We start from the raw sequence: 19,716 nt of genomic DNA, 5'->3' as shown, positions 1-19,716 counted from the left end.
AAATAGACTTGGGGTTGTTGTGGAAGGCATGGTGGGAGTGAGACCAGCCCTTTGGTTTGTGTGGGAGCTAGGTGAGGCCTGTGACGGCCAGCTTTCCCTCAATTCCCTGACACTCTACATAGCTCAGTAGAGGCAGCCATAATCCTCCTAGCCACACAGCTCCAGTGACCTGGGAGTCTCACCCCATCTCCCACAGCTGCAGAAAGACCTGCCCAAGGAAAGTCTGAGCTCAGACACGCCCAGCTCCACCCTCACCTGATGGTCCTTTCCTACCCACCCTGGTAATGGAAGATAAAGCGAATGTAATCTTGGGAGTTCTAGCCCCCCATCCACCACCAGGCCCCTCTCCACACTACTACAGCCGATGCTTTCTGGAAAGTGCCACCTCTTGGCAGGAGGCCAACAAGTACAAAAATAGAGCATTAAACCACCAAAGCTAAGGGCTCTTACAGAGTCCACTGAACCCTCTGCCACCTCCACCTGAACAGGTGCTGGTATCCACAGCTAAGAGACTCATGGACAGTTCACATCACAAGATCAACTGGGAAGACAACCCCAGTACCAGCCTGGAGCCAGGTAGACTCGCTGGGTTTCTAGGTCCAGAGGAGAGACAACAATCACTTCAGTTTGGCTCACAGAAAACCACATCCATAGGGAAAGAGTGAGGTAATACATCAAGTGAATACCCTGTGGGACAAAGGCATCTGAACAACAGCCTTCAGCCCTAGATCTTCCCTCTGACAGTGCCTAACCAAATGATAAGCGACCAGAAAATCAACCCTGGTAATCTGACATAACAAGGCTCTTTAACAACTCCCCCAAAAATCACACTAGTTCACCAGCAATGGATCCAAACCAAGAGGAAATCCTTGATTTACCTGAAAAAGAATTCAGGAGGTTAGTTATTAAGCTAATCAGGGAGGGACCAGAGATAGGCAAATTCCAATGCAAGGAAATCCAAAAAACAATGCAAGTGAAGGGAGAAATATTTAAGGGAATAGACAGCTTGAAAAAATAATCAAAAATTCAGGAAACTTTGGAGACACTTTTAGAAATGCAAAATGCTCTGGAAAGTCTCAGCAATAGAATTGAACAAGTAGAGAAATTCAGAGCTCAAAGACAAGGTCTTCGAATTAACCCAGCCCAACAAAGACAGAGGAAAAAGAATAAGAAAATATGAACAAAGCCTCCAAACAATCTGGGATTATGTTAAATGACCAAACCTAAGAATAATCAGTGTTCCTGAGGAAGAAGAGAATTCTAAAAGCCCGGAAAATATATTTGGGGGTATAATCAAGGAAAACTTTCCTGGGCTTGTGAAAGACCTCAAAACCCAAATACAAGAAGCACAAAGAACACCTGGGAAAATCATTGCAAAAAGATCATCACATAGGCACACTGTCATCATGTTATCCAAAGTTAAGACAAAGGAAAGACTCTTAAGAACTCTGAGACAGAATCACTAGGTAATCTATGAAGGAAAACCTATCAGATTAACAGCAGATTTCTCAGCAGAAACCCTACAAACTAGAAGGGACTGGAGACCTATCTGCAACCTCTTTAAACAAACCAATTATCAGCCAAGAATTGTGTATCCAGTGAAAATAAGCATCATATATGAAGAAAAATTTTAAAATTACCAACAAAAAATAGTCCAGGACCAGATGGAGTCATAGCAGAATTCTTCCAGACATTCAAAGAAGAATTGGTACCAATTCTTTTGACACTATTCCTCAAGATAGAGAAAGACATAACCCTCTCTAGTTCGTTCTATGAAGTCAGCATTACCCTAATACCAAAACCAGGAAAGGACATAACCAAAAAAGAAAACTACAGATATATATCCTTAATGAACATAGATGCTAAAATCCCTAACAAAATACTAGCTAACCAAATCCAACAGCATATCAAAAAGATAATCCACCATGATCAAGTATGTATCATACCAGGGATGCAGGGATGGTTTAACACATGCAAGTCAATAAATGTAATAAACCACATAAACCACATTAAAAACAAAAATCACATGATCATCTCAATAGATGCAGAAAAATCATTCAGCAAATTACTTACATAAAATACAACAAGAAAGCTGGCCTCAGAGATGTACTGGACCTGCAGAGATGCTCCTCCCAGAGTGCTGGGCCCCACCTATCTTAAGCCTCTCCCCCGGTGATTTTGGTTCCACATTCTCACAAAGGCTCTTCAGCCTGCAAGCACCTCAGGGACAGCCATTGTGTCCTATACAATTATTTTGGTATTGTCCATGACATCTATCTTGATGACAGCTGAGTCACAGAGCCGGGAGCTGGCTAGGACCTCTCTGCTCATTATATCCAGTGTTTTTGAATTTCAGGGACCTACGGAAGGGCAAAAGGGGACTGCCTTGGGTGGTTGGAAGTGGAGATGTGAGTCACCGGTTTGGCGAAGTTTCCAGGGAACTTGATATCAGAGAAGGTCAGCAAGACCACCCAGGAAACAACGCACAATGTCTTCAGCTCCTTGGGACAGGTGGGATTCTTTATTATCAAGCTCCAGCACTGAGAAGAGCCCCTGTGTCTAACCTCAAATCTGAGAGAACTAAGGTCACAGCACTAATATACCAATTTAGAACTGAAAGACAAGACACTGCTGCCCTCAAGCCACCGCAAGAGCTGCTATGTCCTCTTCTCCTGGGTTAACGTGAGCACACATCCGTCTCTCATAATAGACTTTAAGAACCTTCAAGAATAGGAACATTGTGTCACATTTCTTCGTATTTAATGCCACACAACCACATACCGCGTACACAGTGGAAAACTAATAAAGGTTTCTCTGGTAGAAAAAAATACTAGAGCAGACATATTACTTGCTCTCTGAAGTCCTTTATAGTGATAATTGTATATGCAGAGGCCTGGGCATGTACAAGAATGGAATCCAGTTGAAATAAATTGAAAAAGGAATAAAAACAGCTGATAGATGTGTGAAAACATTCACATCCTCAGTGAAATTTAAAGGAAAGCAAATTTTAAAAAACAATGAAATTTTTTTGACATATCAAATTGGCAAATGAATTCGATCAGTAATAGTGATCCAATAATACTAAAGGCTAACAGGAGTGTGAAAATTAGCAGTCTCAGGACTGTTAGTGGGAACATAAATTGGAATAGCTTTTTTAGAGGGCTTACTCCATGACAATAATAAATAAGAACACTTTGGCCCAATAATTTATTTCTAAAAAAAAACTATCCAAAGAAGATTATTGGATACATCTAAAAATGCTGTTTATCATTTTTAAAATGGAAGTAACTTAACTGTCTTTAAAAATAGGATTGATTAAATAAATTGAGGTATACCCACGCAATAGAATATGCTACTGTTGTGAAGGCTGAGGTAATCTTTAAGTGAGCAATGTGGAAAGACATCCATAGTATGTTTTTAAATGAAAATCCAGATTACAAAGTATGATTGATATGGTTAAATTTTTACCAGAATGGGAATCTTTAATATACAATATGATATGGTAATATATAGATACATAGATGATAGGCAGACGGATAAATGAAATGATCTTCCAGGATAAAGACTATCTGTTAGTCCAGGTTCTGAGTTTATCTGAAGATACTCATTTTCTAACACACATACATTTCTATTATTTAATTTCTTTAACAATCTACATAGGTTGCTTGCTTTTACAATCCAATACATCTATTTCTGTTTCAAAAGGAAGACCAAGAAGTGGAGTCATTAGTAAAAGAGGTTACAGTGTTCCAGGTGAGCTCTAGCCCAAATCCAGTAGGGTGAAAGACAACCTCCACAATCCTCTTCCTCAAGATTTCTTTCTTCAACACTAAGGTCTTTGTGAGCAGGCACCATGAATGTGTGGTGGAAGGAAGAAAAGGACATGGAAGAAAGGGAATGAGAGAAGGGGACCAGGGCTTAATTTTCAGGGTCTGCCTCGACCTAGGGTTCTTCTGGGATACAGGAAAGGACTTTTTCTCAGTGCTAATTGAAACATCATAGGAAAATGGGGATGAGTTGGTCACCTTAGCAGGAGGAAGAGAGATGTCTATCTTTCCCTGGTTTGTTTGATAAGCTATTATAGCTTCCAACGGCCCATTCTGCAGCCAAGGAACTGGCTTCTAGATGTCAAGAAAGATGGATTCCAGTCCCATGTCTGCCACTAAATAACTTTGTGACCTTTCGCAAGCCACTCATCCTCCCAGGGTTTTAGCTCTTCCCTGTAAAACGAGGGAGTGGAACCAAATGGTAAAAGTCCCATGAAGCTGTGTCACTCGGCACTGAGGACTCTGTCTGGATTCTGGCATTCTTCCAGTGGTGTTTCTGTATCAGAATGTTCATTATTTCCTGACAGCAGACCTTTAGTGTTTCAAAAGTAAAGACTATGCCTTTCTGTAGATAGATGCCCCGCCCCAGGCCAGGCATGGTGCTGCAGCTTCCTGAGCTGGCCTTCTGTTTGGCAGGCCCTCAGGGAAGCAGGTGGTGGCTGTCTTCCCTAACACACTCCTGGACAGTCCAAGTGGGGCCCGACTTGGCAGGAAGAACTTGATTACTGTCAAAGGCTTTTAGTAAGTAGGTGAAGCATTTTAACTAGGAGGAAACAAAAGCAATGAGTGACAAACCTATTGTCCATGCAACTCAAAGCCAAATGAGGGGAAGACCATGATATACTGAAGCTGGCTCCCACTGACACAGGAGAGTGGGCTACTCCCATCTCTCCAAACTCCACTTACAGTGGTCACCTTAGTGACTTGAAATCAGATGTGACGGGAGAATTCACACTGCAGAAGCTGGCAAATGTTAAAAATTTAGAATTTCTTCCTCTTCCTTCCTTCCTGCCTTCCTTGCTTCTTTTCTTCCTTCCTCTCTCTCCCGCCCTCTCTTGATTTCTTTCTCTTTCTTTGTTTCATTCCTTTCTTCCTTCCTTCTTCTTCTCCTTCCTCCTTCCCTTCCTTCCTTCCTCTCGCTCTCTCTTTTCTCTTTCTTTCATTTCTTTTCTTTCTTTCTTCCTTCCTTCCTTCCTTCTTTCCTTCCCTCCCACCCTTCCTCCCTTCCTTTTTTCTTTCAGGGAGAGAAATTACCAGGGTATATCACTGACTGAGTTAGTTCAGGGAAGGGGAAAGCTCCTCCCAGCCTTGGGATCCTTCTTGAAGATGCAGGAACAGCCTCAAGCTGAGATACTGAGTTTGCCCTTTCTTGAGTGAAGTCAAGGGGGTCCCTCTGTCCAGGGTTAGGCAAGCGTTAGAAGTGAAGTGATAGGAGGTGAGGGGAGGAGAGAGAGGAGAAAGAGGGAAGAATAAGCACATGTTAACAGGCCTAAGCAAAACAGTCAAACCTCTCTTAGCTATTCATTGGTCATCTAGGGAGGTAGTGAGTTCAAGCCCAGCATAGTACGTATTCAAGCGACCACTTTGCAGAATGATATGAAGACAGAGGGAGTTTCTGAAAGTAGAAAAAATAAGAACTTTGGAGTAAGAATGATTTAGGCTTGAAGCCCAACCTGACCATAAATCATCTGCTTAAATTCAGGTAAAATTATCTTTAATTTTACCTCTCTCTCTGTGACTCAATGCCCAAATTTATTCCATGGTAATAATCAAAATTGAATTAATAGATTTTGCACATGGTTGGCCCATAGTAGGTATATTGGCTGAGTAGAATGTAGTAGCTGAACTATAAAAAAATATATCCAATACCTGACACCTGTATACTTTAGAGACAGTTTTTCAGCCTGACTACGAAGCTGCAAAGCAATCTCCACTTTGATGGGCACAAATTCCGCAGTGACTGTTCACAATCTCTGAGTTAAGCTATGCACAAACAAGTTTTTCCTTCAAACTGACCATACCAATAAAGCGGTAACCCCTGGTGAGGTGATCTTACAGCCGCCAGCAGTCTTCATTCAGGCGTAATGGGTACCCAAGCAAGCAGAATGGGGGGTCTTCTCCGAAAAGGAGATTATCAGGTTTGGGGAAGATGTGAGGCTCTGCTTGAGACTTTCTAAACATCTATCCATTTGGGTACATGAATCCCTTCCCCTCTTGAGCCACAGGTAGCTCATTATATCTTCTAGAAACTCAGAGGAGTTTAAACCACATGGTTGGGGGAAAATGGTAAAGACAGAAGTCAGAGATGAGACTTAACATCTCTGTTGCCACATTGAGGAAAAGTTTCCAAGTGTCTACCAAAAAAAAAGCAAAAGCTGGTAGAGAATTTCACAGGGCCCCAGAGTCCCTGTGGCGACAGAGATATAAGGTGGCCCCATAGAGATATAAGGTGGCCCCATCAGGACTGAGACACCTGCTCCCAGGAGGGATTGCTGACCACTCCTTCCCACCCCCACCACATGGGAGAAAATAACAGCAAGGACACCAAAACCTCTGGTCATCATGGACCCACGAAGAGGCCACATATCAAGAAGGTCTGTGCCAAGTCTCCTTTTGTGCTCACTCCCTGCATACTCCACGATACCCACCTTGTTCTACAGGTACTTAGGCTGAGGACTCTGACTCCAAGAGAAGTTTGGGACAGTGCCACAGAAGCAAAGTCTGCTATCCCACTCTTGCAAAACTGATGAGACACGAGTTGGGGATTCTTATCTCCACTGCTCATAGTCCAAAACATGCCCCTCTAATTCCATGGCCCAGTCATCAACAGATTCCCTGAAACTCCAAGTTCTGAAACTGTGGGAAGATATGACATACTTCCCTGAAGTCCAGAAATCAGTAGGTCCCCTTTTGGCTTCTCAAGTGTGCACAGACTCTTGTTAAATGCAACACTCTGGGTGATAAATTGTGATTAGGCTAGACATCTCCATACCTCTGGACAGTATTTAGAACAGGGTAGATAAGTGATATATCCAGGTATTGAGATATGTGTAGAGGCTGCAAGGATGTAAGCCTGACCTGATCTGTCACTTGGTCAATTACATAACCTTGAGGCATGTCACAGGCCCTTCCTGGGCCTCATCCTTCCCATATGTAACTTCTGTGGATTTTATCCATTTCTAGCCCAAAGCATCCGCTTCTCACCATCTGCACTGTTCTCTTCTGAGATCACTTTTCCAGCTGTTTAACTGGCCTCCCTCATCCATTCACCTCTCCTATTGATGATCAGAGAAAAAAATTTCAATAAGGACACTTATAAAAGAAGAGGGGGAGTGAGAAAAGGAAGAAAAGATTAAAAAATCATTACTTAGCCAGGTGCAGTGGTTCACACCTGTAATCCCAGCACTTTGGGAAGCCGAGGTGGGAGGATTACTTGAGGTCAGGAGTTCGAGGCCAGCCTGGCCAACATGGTGAAATCCCATTTCTACTAAAAATACAAATTAGCTGGGCATGGTGGTGCACACCTGTACTCCTAGCTACTGGGGAGGCTGAGGCACAAGAATCGCTTGAACCAGGTAGGTGGAGGTTGCAGTGAGCCGAGATGGTGCCATTGCCTTACAGCCTGGGTGACAGAGCGAGACTCCACCTCAAAAAAAAAAAAAAGAAAAAAGAAAAGAAAAGAAAAAGGAAAGAAAATCATTACTTATAGTCTCAAGTAAAGACATTTTCTAGCGAGTCGGGGAGAGAAAGAAACAGAAAGATTCTGGCTAAGAAAAAAAGTATGTCTCATTAGAAGGATGAAGGTGTGACTTTTAAGGAAAAGGAAAACAGCAGGCACTGCCTGATGAGAGGTGATGAGAAACAGGACAGGGTGGGAAGTGCAGAAGGGCAGGCACAGGCCATGCAGGCTGGGAACAGCTGGTTCAGGGTGAAAACGAAAGACAAGAGCAGCTGTGCTTTGTGCTGAAATGAAGCTAGGGGCTTCTTGCAGCGGGGTGGGCATCGGGGCAAGAGGTCCCTTCCCAGGCCGTAGTCCCGGTGCTGGGCTGGGGAAGCGAGTATTGCTGCAGAGCTGTGACTCTGCCCCAGCAAACCTCTGCGCATCACAGCTCTGCCTCGCTCGCAAGGTGCCAACTCAGTCTCCCTCGTAGGAGCTCCCAGACAGTCCCCATTTCAATGCTGAGGCCAGCTGTGGTGCAGCCCGTTTAGAAGAAGGGCATTTTGGGGTTTGCTGTGTTGTTTTTAAACAACCCTGTGAAGAAAGCTGTATTTCCTCAATATTTTATAGTTAAGGAAACTGAAGCTAGATGAATTTCTAAGGCCATACAGTTAGAACGTGGCAAAGCCAGTAGAGAGTCAGCTGCTAGTGTTTTAATAACCTGAATTTTTACCCCTGCTTCTAAAAGCAATATATCTTTATTATGAAAAATATACAAACTGATAAAATAACAAAATGAAAGTCACCCATAACCCTCTACCCAGAGAGGAATAAAAGTATTGTTTATTTCCTTCTAGTCTTTTTAATTAATCCTCTGCCTATTATTTTTACTTATTTACAGTAAAAAGTGGGATTGTATTATAAGAATCATGGTGAAAACTTTCCCTTCGTATGATGGGCAGTTTCTCTCAGGCATTTATATATTCTTGAGAAACTGGTTTTGTTTGTTACATAGCCATATATCATAGGGCTATACCATAATGTATTTGGTCTTTTTTCTACTCTTGGACACTTGGGTTTCTTTCCACTTTGGGGGCTTAGTGGATAATTTAAGAATTTTTTTTTTTTCCTGAGATGGAGTCTCACTCTGTCACCCAGGCTGGAGGGCAGTGGCATGATCTCCGCTCACTGCAACCTCCACCTCTCTGATTCAAGCAATTCCCCTGCCTCAGCCTCTGGAGTAGCTGCGATTACAGGCACACACTGCTACACCAAGCTAATTGTTTTTGCATTTTTAGTAGACATGGGATTTCATCATGTTGGTTAGACTGGTCTCAAACTTCCGACCTCAGGCAATCAGTCTGCCTCAGGCTCCCAAGGTGCTGGGATTATAGGCATGAGCCATTGTGCCTGGCCAAGAAATATTTTTTAACTGTGTGTATCCTGGTACTAAATTTTGTGATCTCAAAGAGAGGTCAGTGTAGACATGTAGAGTCCATGAGAAAAAATATACATGGAAAATCATAATGCCAGGTAACTTATTCACAGATATAAGAACCAGGAGGCAATAGGAGAAAAGGAGATAAATGCAACTCAGTGGGATTCAGCAAAGTTTCAGGGAGTAAGTAACATTGATTTTTTTTTTTTTTTTTAGGTGGAGTTTTGTTCTTGTTGCCCAGGCTGGCATGCAATGGGACAACCTTGGCTCACCATAACCTCTGCCTCCCAAGTTCAAGTGATTCTCCTGACTCAGCCTCCAGAGTAGCTGGGATTACAAGCATGCACCACCATGCCCAGTTAATTTTGTATTTTTAGTAGAGACAGTGTTTCTCCATGTTGGTCAGGCTGGTCTCAAACTCCCGACCTCAGGTGATCTGCCTGCCTCGGCCTCCCAAGGTGCTGGGATTACAGGCATGAGCCACTGTGCCCAGCCAACATTTAATTTAAAATAGGGGTCAGGAAATTTTTTCTATAAAGAGTCATACTGCAAATATTTAAGACTCTGCAGACTGTATAGTCTCTGTTGCAACTATTCAACTCTGTCATTATCATATAGTGCCTAGTGTGCTCACCCTATTAAAATTACCCCCCAAAGCAGCCATAGACAATACAGAAAGAAATGAACAAATATGTCTATGTTCCAATAAAACTTTATTTTCAAAAACAGGCAATGGGCTAGATTCGGCCCACAAGCTATAGTTTGCTGATCCGTGATTTGAACACCCAAAATAGAGACAGATTTTGTTACGACCTTATCAGAGGGAGAAGGACTGTAGGGAAAGTTAAATATTTTATGGTTGAGTAGTATAGGTTGCAGCCAAGCCTCGGACCTTAGTCTGAGAGCCAGGTTGTGGGATGCCAAAAGTCTATGAACTTTGTGTAGCAGACACAGAGTGCATTAATTTTTTATGGAACCATTTTCAAGTATTGGGGACCCGTAATGTTCCTAGAATGAGGAGCATCTCTGAGAAATTATGGGAAGCAATCCTAGAGACCTAGAAAGACTGACTTGGCTTCTCTATCTTGTTTTCTATTTTCTCTCTTTTCCCTATTAGCATCTTATAATTCACTCAGCTTGTCTACCTAGAGTTCAAAAGTTGTCCAGTTAGAAGAAACGAGGGTTGGGAGCACAGTGGGAGGGGAAGGAGCTATTTGCTGGCTGCCTCTCATTGGACTGTGAATCTCAGTGCCTGTGATGAAGTAAAGGGAGAGCAGCTGGCCACCCAGGTGTGTGAAGTCAGCCAACTCCCTGGGCTGAAGAACAGGCCTCCTTCTGGGTAAGGCTCCAAATGCCTCTCTCCATCTGGACTGTCTGCACATGCAGAAAGCCAATATATGGCCTTCAATTCCTTCTCTCCCCACAAACCTCATCCTGCTTAAGACACTAGCTCTTAGACCAAGACGAGGCTTCATCTCCCAACAAGTAGTCTTTGCATCACTTGGGAACTTGTTAGAAATGCCAAAATCTCAAGCCCCACCCCAGACCTACTGATCAGAAACTCTGGAAAGTGAGAACCAGCAACATATATTTTAATAAGACCTCCAGAGGATGGTGATACACACTGCATTTTGAGAACCACTGCCTAGTGTCCCTGTGTTTCCATTAGGGTTCTATCCCAAGGGGCTAGGCACTGAACTGCTGACCATGTGGTGTAATAATAATGATCCCCAAATCTAGTTATTATTGCTTTTTAACAAATGCAGACACCGAGGCTCTGACATGTTAAGAAATTTGATTTAAACCTAGGTCATTTTTATTCCAAAGCCTACACTTTTGACCACTCTGCTCTAGCACCTTCTCTTTATGGAGAGGGCTAGGAGGTCTGTCTTTGGAAGTGCACTTTTCCAAAGACTGTCATAATTTATTTTCTTAATAACATTCACTGACCACCTCTCCCATGGCAGACCCCATCCCAAGATATAACATATATTATTAAGCTCCATTCTAGCCCAAGCCCTGTGAGTAGGTAACTTGATTTGGCACCTTCAGAGCAGAAAACACTGCCTAGGAAGGCAGCATTACTTGTTTCAGAGCCACTGTAGCTCTGAGCATTATAAAGTTTCAAACATGGGTGCCTTGGTGGCCCAAGTAATCAGAGTGAGGCTTTCAAGAGGAGGAAAAAGTTGCTCCAGGAAGGGGCCATGTGCTTGTGAGAGAAGAGAAGTCAGCAGCCCGGGCAGAGCTTCATAGGTTTGGTGAGCTGGAATGCAGAGGGCCTGGGCATCCTGCTGATTAAACCTCAGGTGGTCTGTGTGTCACAAGCCCTGATGCCGACTTCCAAGACCACCCATGGCTCTGATGAAGATTATAGAAAAAGCCCTCTCCCAATGTCCTAGGTTTGAGATCCATTTCTTCCAGATAATTGGCTGTGTGGCCGTGGATAAGTCACTGGCCCTGAGACCCTGTTTCCCCAGTGATACGAGACTCAATCATTGGGTTTCAAACACTTTTTAAGTTGCAGAAAGCTTTATCTAAATAATATCTTACACCAGATTCCAACACATGAAATATATAATAAAGATAGTTGCTCTAGTTCATTGGAGGGGAAGGGAGGAAGTGAGGAGCTGAAAACCATTAGCCTTCCCTGACTCCCGGCAGTACATATGGCACCATATGGGGAAGAAACTACAACAGCCCACCCAGTCTAGCCCCCATCACCATGTGCTATCTCCTGCTACTCTCCGCCTTCCTCCTCCCCAGCTTTCTTTCCATTCCTCAGCCATCCCAGTCACATACCCTCCTTAGAGCCGTTGTACTGGCTGTTGCCTTGGTTCAGAATGCTCTTCCTCCAGACATCCTCACCTGTTTCAAGTCTTTGCTCACATGCTGCTGGCTCCATGAGGCCTACTGTCCCCACCCTATTAAAATCATAGCCCTCTTCACTCACCAACACTTCCAATCCCCTCTCCCTTGACTCTACTGTTTTCCCTTTCTCCAAGCTCTTGTCACTTTCTACCTTCATATCTGCTTTTATTGTATATGTATTTTATGGCTAGCTTCTCTCTGCTGGTAGGCAACTTCAATATCCCAGGTGCCTAGAGAAATGTTTCAGAATATAGTAGGCCTTCCATACATAATTGTTGTTATGAAGAATGGAGCTTTGAGGGCTCTCATGGTTTATCATTTGCCTTCCCATGTGGTCACCCAACCTCATATGTGCTTCCATTGCCCTGAAACTCATGTATTTTGTCTGGTGCAGAGCTACAGCCCTAAGGGCACCAAAATCAGGCTTATCTTTCTGACTCCCAGAGGCTCAGAGCAAAGCCACTTGCTTGCTTCACACCTTCAACATCCTTGTGTTATAGTCAGAGAGTGAGAGAGGAAGAGTGGGAAGGGCACAGAAGCAGGGCTGGAAAAGCGAGAAGGAAGGAGGGAGAAGAAAGCAGGCAGTACTATTATGGGCAGCTCAGCACAAGATCAGCACCTGCCACAGACCAGTTCTGCAGCTGGGCATTTCTCACAGGCTGTCTCTTCTAGCCTCCTGAAAACACTGTATATTGCAAGTGATAACTAAGGAGGTGAACCCCAGAGAAGTGACATAAGTTGCCCAAGATGGTCCAGCGAGTACAGAAGTACCTGGGATTTGGATGCAGGCCATCTGGCTCCAGAGCCTCCTCTTTCCTCTCTACCAGTGTTACCCATGGAGCCACAGTGGAGACATGCTGATCTTTCTCAGGGAAATGGGGAAGAGGCCAGAAATCCACTGTGGTTAGCTCTACTTTCTCTGCCTCACTCCTCTTCTGCAGCCACATGCTCTGGTCTGCAGTGCAGGGACCTCTGGCTCTGGGCCCCTCTCCTGTGATCAAGCCCCGGTAGGCAGCTGTGCTCATGCTCCTTGTGATCGGAGTCCCTGCAATAACCTATGGGAATGTTTGCCCACATCATACCCTCTCCCTTTGCTGCCCACGGAGGCTGTGAAGCCAGCAACACGACGTTTTGTCTGGCTAAGCTTTGGGACTGATTGAAAGTCTTCAGAACCTGCGCTCCTCCGGTGCTGCTCTTCCTGGAAACGGTTACCATGGAACACAGCCACGACGCAGCCTTCACTGTCAGAACTAATGAAAGTCAGAAAGCTATTAGGGGAAGAATTTTTTGCCTCCCTCCCTCTTGCACATAATTCTACTCTTCAGTGAGGTGTTTGCATGTCTGCCCTGTTTGTGAGATGTTAATTGCATCCTCATTGAGATTCTTTGCCCACTGCCATCACCTACTTTTGAGCTCCAGCCCCTGAAGCCAGCCTTTTTGAGATAATGAAGCTAAGTGACCAGAAAGAGTGCATCCCAGCCTCTCTGGAGAAGCATGCATCTTATCAGGCCACATCACAGCTGAAAAGCATTCTGTGGCTCCCAGCGACCCCAGAACATGGCACTCAAGGACTCTCAGAGCCAGGTCACAGCTGCACATTGCATCCTTCCTCCAGGACATCCTGTGTCAAAGTCCCAGAGGGCCAGCTCTAGTCCCTGATGACATCTTTGCATCTCTGTGACTCTGAGGCCCCTGCGGCTTCTATCCAGAATGCCCTCCTCCTGGCCTCTCCATTTCACCAATTCTCAGTGTTCAGTTACACCAGCCACCTTCTCAGTAAAACCCTCTATCCCTAGAGAAGCCTAGGTCTGTGTAAACCTGTGGCTCCTCCCTGTTCCCCAGGGAGTCACATTTCTCATCACAAGTATTTTCTACAAACCTGCCTTCCTCTCTGAACAGCGAGTTCCTTGAGAGCAGAGGCAGGCTCTGATTCATCCCTCAATTCCTAGAGCCTAGCACTGTGCCTGGCACCTTGTGGATGTCCCACAATGCCACTGCTTCCTGGCTCCCACTCCACCTGTTAATTGAAGGAAAGTAAGCACAGCTGAGCCCATGGGGGTGGGGGGGGAGAAAGAACACAGTAAATATATCAATGGATTGCTGTGTAGACTCTACCCACTCTCTAATGCCCAACCTAGCACAGAGGCGCTGAAAAAGAAAAGCCAGGTCTGGGGCCCTGAGCTCCTTCTGGCTGGTATTTATAGCAAGGTAATTAGCTCCCTTCCCTAGCACCCCTGGAAGTGCTGGGAGACAATCTAGAAGCAGCAATGAGGAAAGCAATGCAAAGGGATTGCCATAGAAACGTGGGGAGGAGGCTGGGGGCGCTCGGGGAAACAGAAGCAGCCCCCAGGACTCTGTGTGCCTCTCACCTGTAAGTGCAGAAACTCCGTCCTAAAAGAAAGATTTCCCAGGGGCAGCCTAGGGGCTCTTCTTTCTGTGGCCAAAGGGGCCCCTCTTCCATTCAGCCCAGGATTGAAAGGAACTATCTGTTCCCACCCCAGCAGACCTTGGACCTTCAAGAGGTTTTACGTCGTGGAGCAGAAAGAGTCCCCCGCGTTCTCCACCCCTGGACTCCTGTAGAAGCTTACCCTCACCCAGATACCGGAAACTTCCCTGCCAGGGCTGGAGAAGGCTAGAGGCAATTTTCCTGCCTAGTAGTCAGGTAAGGGAATTATGACAGTGGATTGGATCCTTTCCATCTTGGGACCCCTCACCTGGACTCCTGAAATCACGATCTAACTGCTTATTCTGTCTCTGTCCTCACCTCCGTTGAATCTCCACATTTCCACCAGAGTAATACTCGTAAAATGCAATTCTGATCATGTTATTTTTCTGCTCAAAATTCTTCAGCAGGTCCCCATGGTTTTCAGGATAGAAATTCTTACAATTTTGCATGAAATGCAGGCTCCATCACGCTTTGCCTCTCTGGCCAATGCCCACTCCCTCCCCCCGGCATGAAGCCCATGCGATTTTCACCTCAGTCATACTAAGCAATGTGTGGTTTTCCAAACACTCAGCTCTCTCTTGCCTTGGGGTCTTTGTCTATGCTGTCCTCACCTCCTCCCTCCCCTTCAAATTCCTCCTCACCTTTTAAGTCTCCACTCTAGGACCATCTCCTTTCAGGGAAGGATTCTCAGTCTTCCAGGTGGACCAGGTACCTCCCTTGTTGCCCCATTGGAACTTCTGTGTTTCCACCTAGGGTATCTCAAGGCAAGTCAGAATCACTGGGCTTCCTGATGGCCTCTCCAATTGTAGGTCAAGTCCTTGTGGTCAGGGCCATATTTTCTTGATTACTGCACCCTAATACCTAACACAGGACTGACTCCCAAATAGGTGATTTAAATGTCACAGGGTTGAGACTAGAGTGAGGTGAGTGAGCCACCCAGGGTGCAGAAATTTAAGGAGATGCTCTCAAGATTGTGCAAGGCAGGCTGGCATGAATTGTTATAAGGGGATTTTCACCCTGCTCTTTTGCTTTTCAGGTCACAGCAAGTCCAGGGTGGCTGAAAGGGCATCAGCGATTTGAGAGGCTGTGCTTTTCTGGAAAACCTCGACCTCTAGCTTAATGCAACATGGAAAAGCATCTTTCCTTTCACCAGAATTTATATGGAAATCGCCAACTTCTTGCATGTAGGGTAAGAAAGAGAAGATATATCCCTACTTAAATGCACTATCGCGAACTCCTGAGCTGATGGCTTCTACACTTAGCTAATGCAGACTCTACGAATATTGTCTTCATCTACCATGGAAGACATTTCTAGCCATAGGTATTGCTATATCCAAGAGCTATCCACCTAGCTTTCTGTAATATGAAAAGATAGTTTATAAAAGGGACCATTAACAGCCTCTTGAAAGGAAAGGAAAATACCACCAAAACTCTGATGCGCTACCAGGGACATCGCATAAAACCACTCAGATTCCTTACCACACAGCTCCAGGGAGCACCTTCCTATAGGTTGCAGTGTCAATTGTGCCCCTGGATTTGTGCAATGTGGTGGCCATTTCCCCCTGATCCCTCAGCTATACATGAACTCAACCCAGCTTCCCTGGCACTAAACTCAAAACACTCAAAAACATCCTTATCAGCATCCACAGGGAATGAGAAAGGGGAACAAACTCAGTGCTGGTAAGCTGGCTCCAGACACCACCAAATGGTGAGCTTCTCTCACTTTCCAACTGGATGACCTTAAGCCACATCTTTTTAATTTTCTCTTCTATGAATGTGAGGCTCCACGTTGGGCTCACAAAAGCACATTCTCCTGGGAGGTACCTGCAGAGGTAAGGATGGGCAGCCCCTCTAAAGTAGGCTAGGCGGAGGGAGACACTTGCCTCACGGGAGGCAGAGGGAAATTATGAAGGCTAATAAATGCATCAGAGAACCTGGGCACCTTAGGTTCATTTACTCTAATCCTTTCAGTTTTCAGACATAGGAACTGAATGGAGAAATGAAGAGAGTCCTGCCCAATATCAATGAATGAATTAGCAGCAAAGAAGGGCCCTATGTTGCCAGGTCAGGGCTTATTCAGACATGCAGTTGCTTTATTTTAGTGATAAAGTGGGTCTGGCTGACAGCTTTTGTAGATCTTTATTCAGAATCAGCTGGAAAAATTAGTCCCTGCTTGTTGAAGATCCTCCCATTCCCAGAGTGAAGACTCCCTCCTTCTTAAAAGGGGCCAAGAGACAAGGAATAAAGTACCCTGTGTTGGCATCTACCTGAACTGCTGGCATAGAGCCCAGGAAGAGATGCATACCTTCTGGAGCCAAGCTTCCCTAAGTGAGCTCTAGGGGCCAATTGCACTGGAAACTCCCTGGGGCTTATTAAAATCTGGATTTCACAGATGTACCCCAGATCTACTAAATTAGAGCCTAGGAGTGGGAGGATACCACTAACAAGCACCACATGGCATTTTGACACACAATAAAATTGGAGAACCAACACCCAGACATTATAGTGGTAAGAAGGAACCTAATGGCTATCAGATATCTACTAAAGCACTGTGCTAGGCACCAGATAGATAGATAGATAGATAGACAGACAGACATCCTTAGAAGTGATAGGAAAGGCAGAAACAAGACATTATTTCTTTGCCACAATTACAGAAGCTCTGCACCAGAGGGTATGCCTCTCCTCCTTGGTTCTATGCCAGCAATTCAGGTAGATACCATCAGATGGTGCTGGAAAGAGCTTTCCCCAGGGACAGGAAATTAGGACAATATTCTTGGGACCTTGGATCATTGGATAGTGCTGAGAATGGCATCTAGAACCCACTACCTGAAAATCCTTCTCAAAGGGAGGGAATGCATCCTCGAATTTTCACCCGAGTTCCTACTCTCAGCCTTTAAGGCTCTGCCCAGAATTTCACTAGTTACAATTTGCTGTATCTTTCCCCACCTAAATTTTACTTTCTTTTCTCAAAACATTTTGTGTCTTAACACTCCTGCTACATTGTTGGCTCTGCCACTTACTGGTAATATGACCTCTGATAACTTGTTTTATCGCTATAAGCCTCAGTACTTTTATATATAAATTGGAGATAATAGTTCCAGAGTAGAAGCAAGTATTAGAGATAATTGTAAGTGTGCAATAAATGTTCAGTCTCTTCCCTACTTAACCCCATTTTCAGAATCACAACCCTTTGCTTAAGAAAACCCAGCGGCTTTCTGGTCCCATTTGCTTCTCCATGACCCAAACTCTCTCAATTTAAGTTCTTATCACACCTCATTCATGTCTGCCTCTGGGACTTTCCTCATGCTGTATCTTCTACCTAGGATGCTCTCACTCTCTCATTCACCAATGCAAGTCCCAGCATGCTTAAAGGTCTTTCTCAGGTTCTTCCTGCTGCCTTAGAGTGCCTTCTCAAAGTCCAGGCCAACAGACTCTTCTATCCCTTCTGCTCCTTCAGACACTCTCCCTGCATTCTCCACTCTACCTCTGGGGGATGACAACATTAGTGTCATGGAAGTTGGTGATCTCTAGATACTGGGATTTTATGTACAGATTTTTTTTACTTTTTTGAGGACCAGCATCAGGCTACCACCTTTTATTTTGCCAGGTGAGAACATATTATTAAATCTTGTCTTCTATCGTTACCATCACATCACAAAACAATGACATTTTAACAAAATAAGAGATATGAGGGGAAAAAAATCTCACACAAAAGCATCATCCTTTAAATGAAATAAACTCTACTTCATAAAATGCTCACTGCATTACCTGCTTTTTGCTCCTTTTGCCTTGGACTGATAAGAATACTATCAAATGCCAGCTTCTGCAAAAATGCGGGGGAGTCCCCAGTCCACTCAATCACCTGTCCCTGCCCCTGGGCAGCATACCGACAACGTCCCCAACAGCTTTCACTTACTGAACAGTTGCTACGTGTTAGATCCTGTGCTGGGTACTTTATACATTAGCTCACTAAACCTTTTGCACAACCCCTTTAAAAATGCATTATTACCACCACCACTTTTAAGACGAGGCTTAGAAAATGTAAGTAACTGGCCCAGGTCACAGCAATGATAAAGTGGTTGAGTTATGCTTACAGTACAAGACAGTTGGATCCCAAAACCTGTGCTCCTTCTTCTACTTCATCCCTTATCTCCTACAGCAGGAAGATGTTTTCAAATGCAGGAGCAAAAGGAGATATCCTTCTCTTACTTTGTATAGTCCATACTCACAGCATGCATTAATTCATTGATTCAACCAACATTTATGAAGAACCAACGCTCTGGTGGGTGCTGTCCTAGGTGCTGAAATACAGAGTTAAGAAGGGTAGACAGCAGTTTTGCCATCATAGAGGGTAAATTATGACATGTATACACATGCCAAATGGTGATTAAAAATGCAATGCCTTGTTAGCAACTCCTTGCTCAATTCCAAGGGCTTTTTAAATACCAAGGCGATAGCCAGGTGGTACAGATGTTAAAACATGCCCTGGGCCCCTCTGGTCTCAGAAATTATCTGGGTTCTCGTATTCTGCCTGCCTTTGCTATGGAAATTGATGAGCCAAAGGCTCTTTTCAGACTGGCAAGCCCATGTACTCCAACTCCACTTGATTTATTAGAAAAAGAAACTGAATTTTAAAAGGACAGATGCAGGATTGATTCTATACCTTAAAATATGCTTCCCTCACCTCCCTGCTTGGCCCCAGGTCCCCCGGCCCCCAGCCCCCAAGACCCCATTTGCTGCAGAGAAGATCACAGCAAATTTATCTCTTCAGTGACTAATTTCATTCCCTCAGGCCCACTCTGATCTTACACCTCTTCAAATCTGCTCTTTCTCAGAGTCCCCATGACCTCCACCTGCCTTTTTCTGACATCCCCCAGGGCAATAGTCCAGATCACTCTCTACGTCATGGTTTCAGAGAGTTCAGCAGTCATGGCTGCTGTGTTAATTTATTCATTCCTTAATACCAAGCAGCTTCTCAATCAGCTCATTCCCAGCTGTCCTGGTTCCTGCAGGACAATGTTCTGAACTCACTAACCTCACACCTCGGGCCTCTGAACCAGAGCCTCACCACATCGCTGGCATACAGATCACATCACAGTCTGATGGAAGCTTCACAGCACTAGACCTGACAGAGCAGTCATAGCTGGAAGGGCCTTTACCAAGTCCACCAGTGCTATGCAATGAGAGCTCTACTGACATTTTAAGTGGAATGCCAAGGTAATGGGGTGTGTGATTTCTCCTTGTGTGGAGCTCCCTTGTATGGCACGGAGACTTAGGCATCCTTGTCTTTCTTCCCTGAAAATAAATCCCAGGGACAGCCAAAGATGGGCCCACACATTCCCAAATGCCCCCAGGAAAGAACCAGTTGAGAAGCACAGTGCCTATTCTATTTATAAATGAAGTAACTTGTCCAAGGTCATTCGGTAAGTCAGCTGCAGACCTGATGTTCTGATGGGTGAGAGGCTACAGGGTGTAATGG

This window comes from Saimiri boliviensis, chromosome 17 (assembly GCF_048565385.1).
Source record: "Saimiri boliviensis isolate mSaiBol1 chromosome 17, mSaiBol1.pri, whole genome shotgun sequence".
Taxonomy (NCBI): domain Eukaryota; kingdom Metazoa; phylum Chordata; class Mammalia; order Primates; family Cebidae; genus Saimiri; species Saimiri boliviensis.
Note: the sequence above shows the minus strand (reverse complement) of the source record.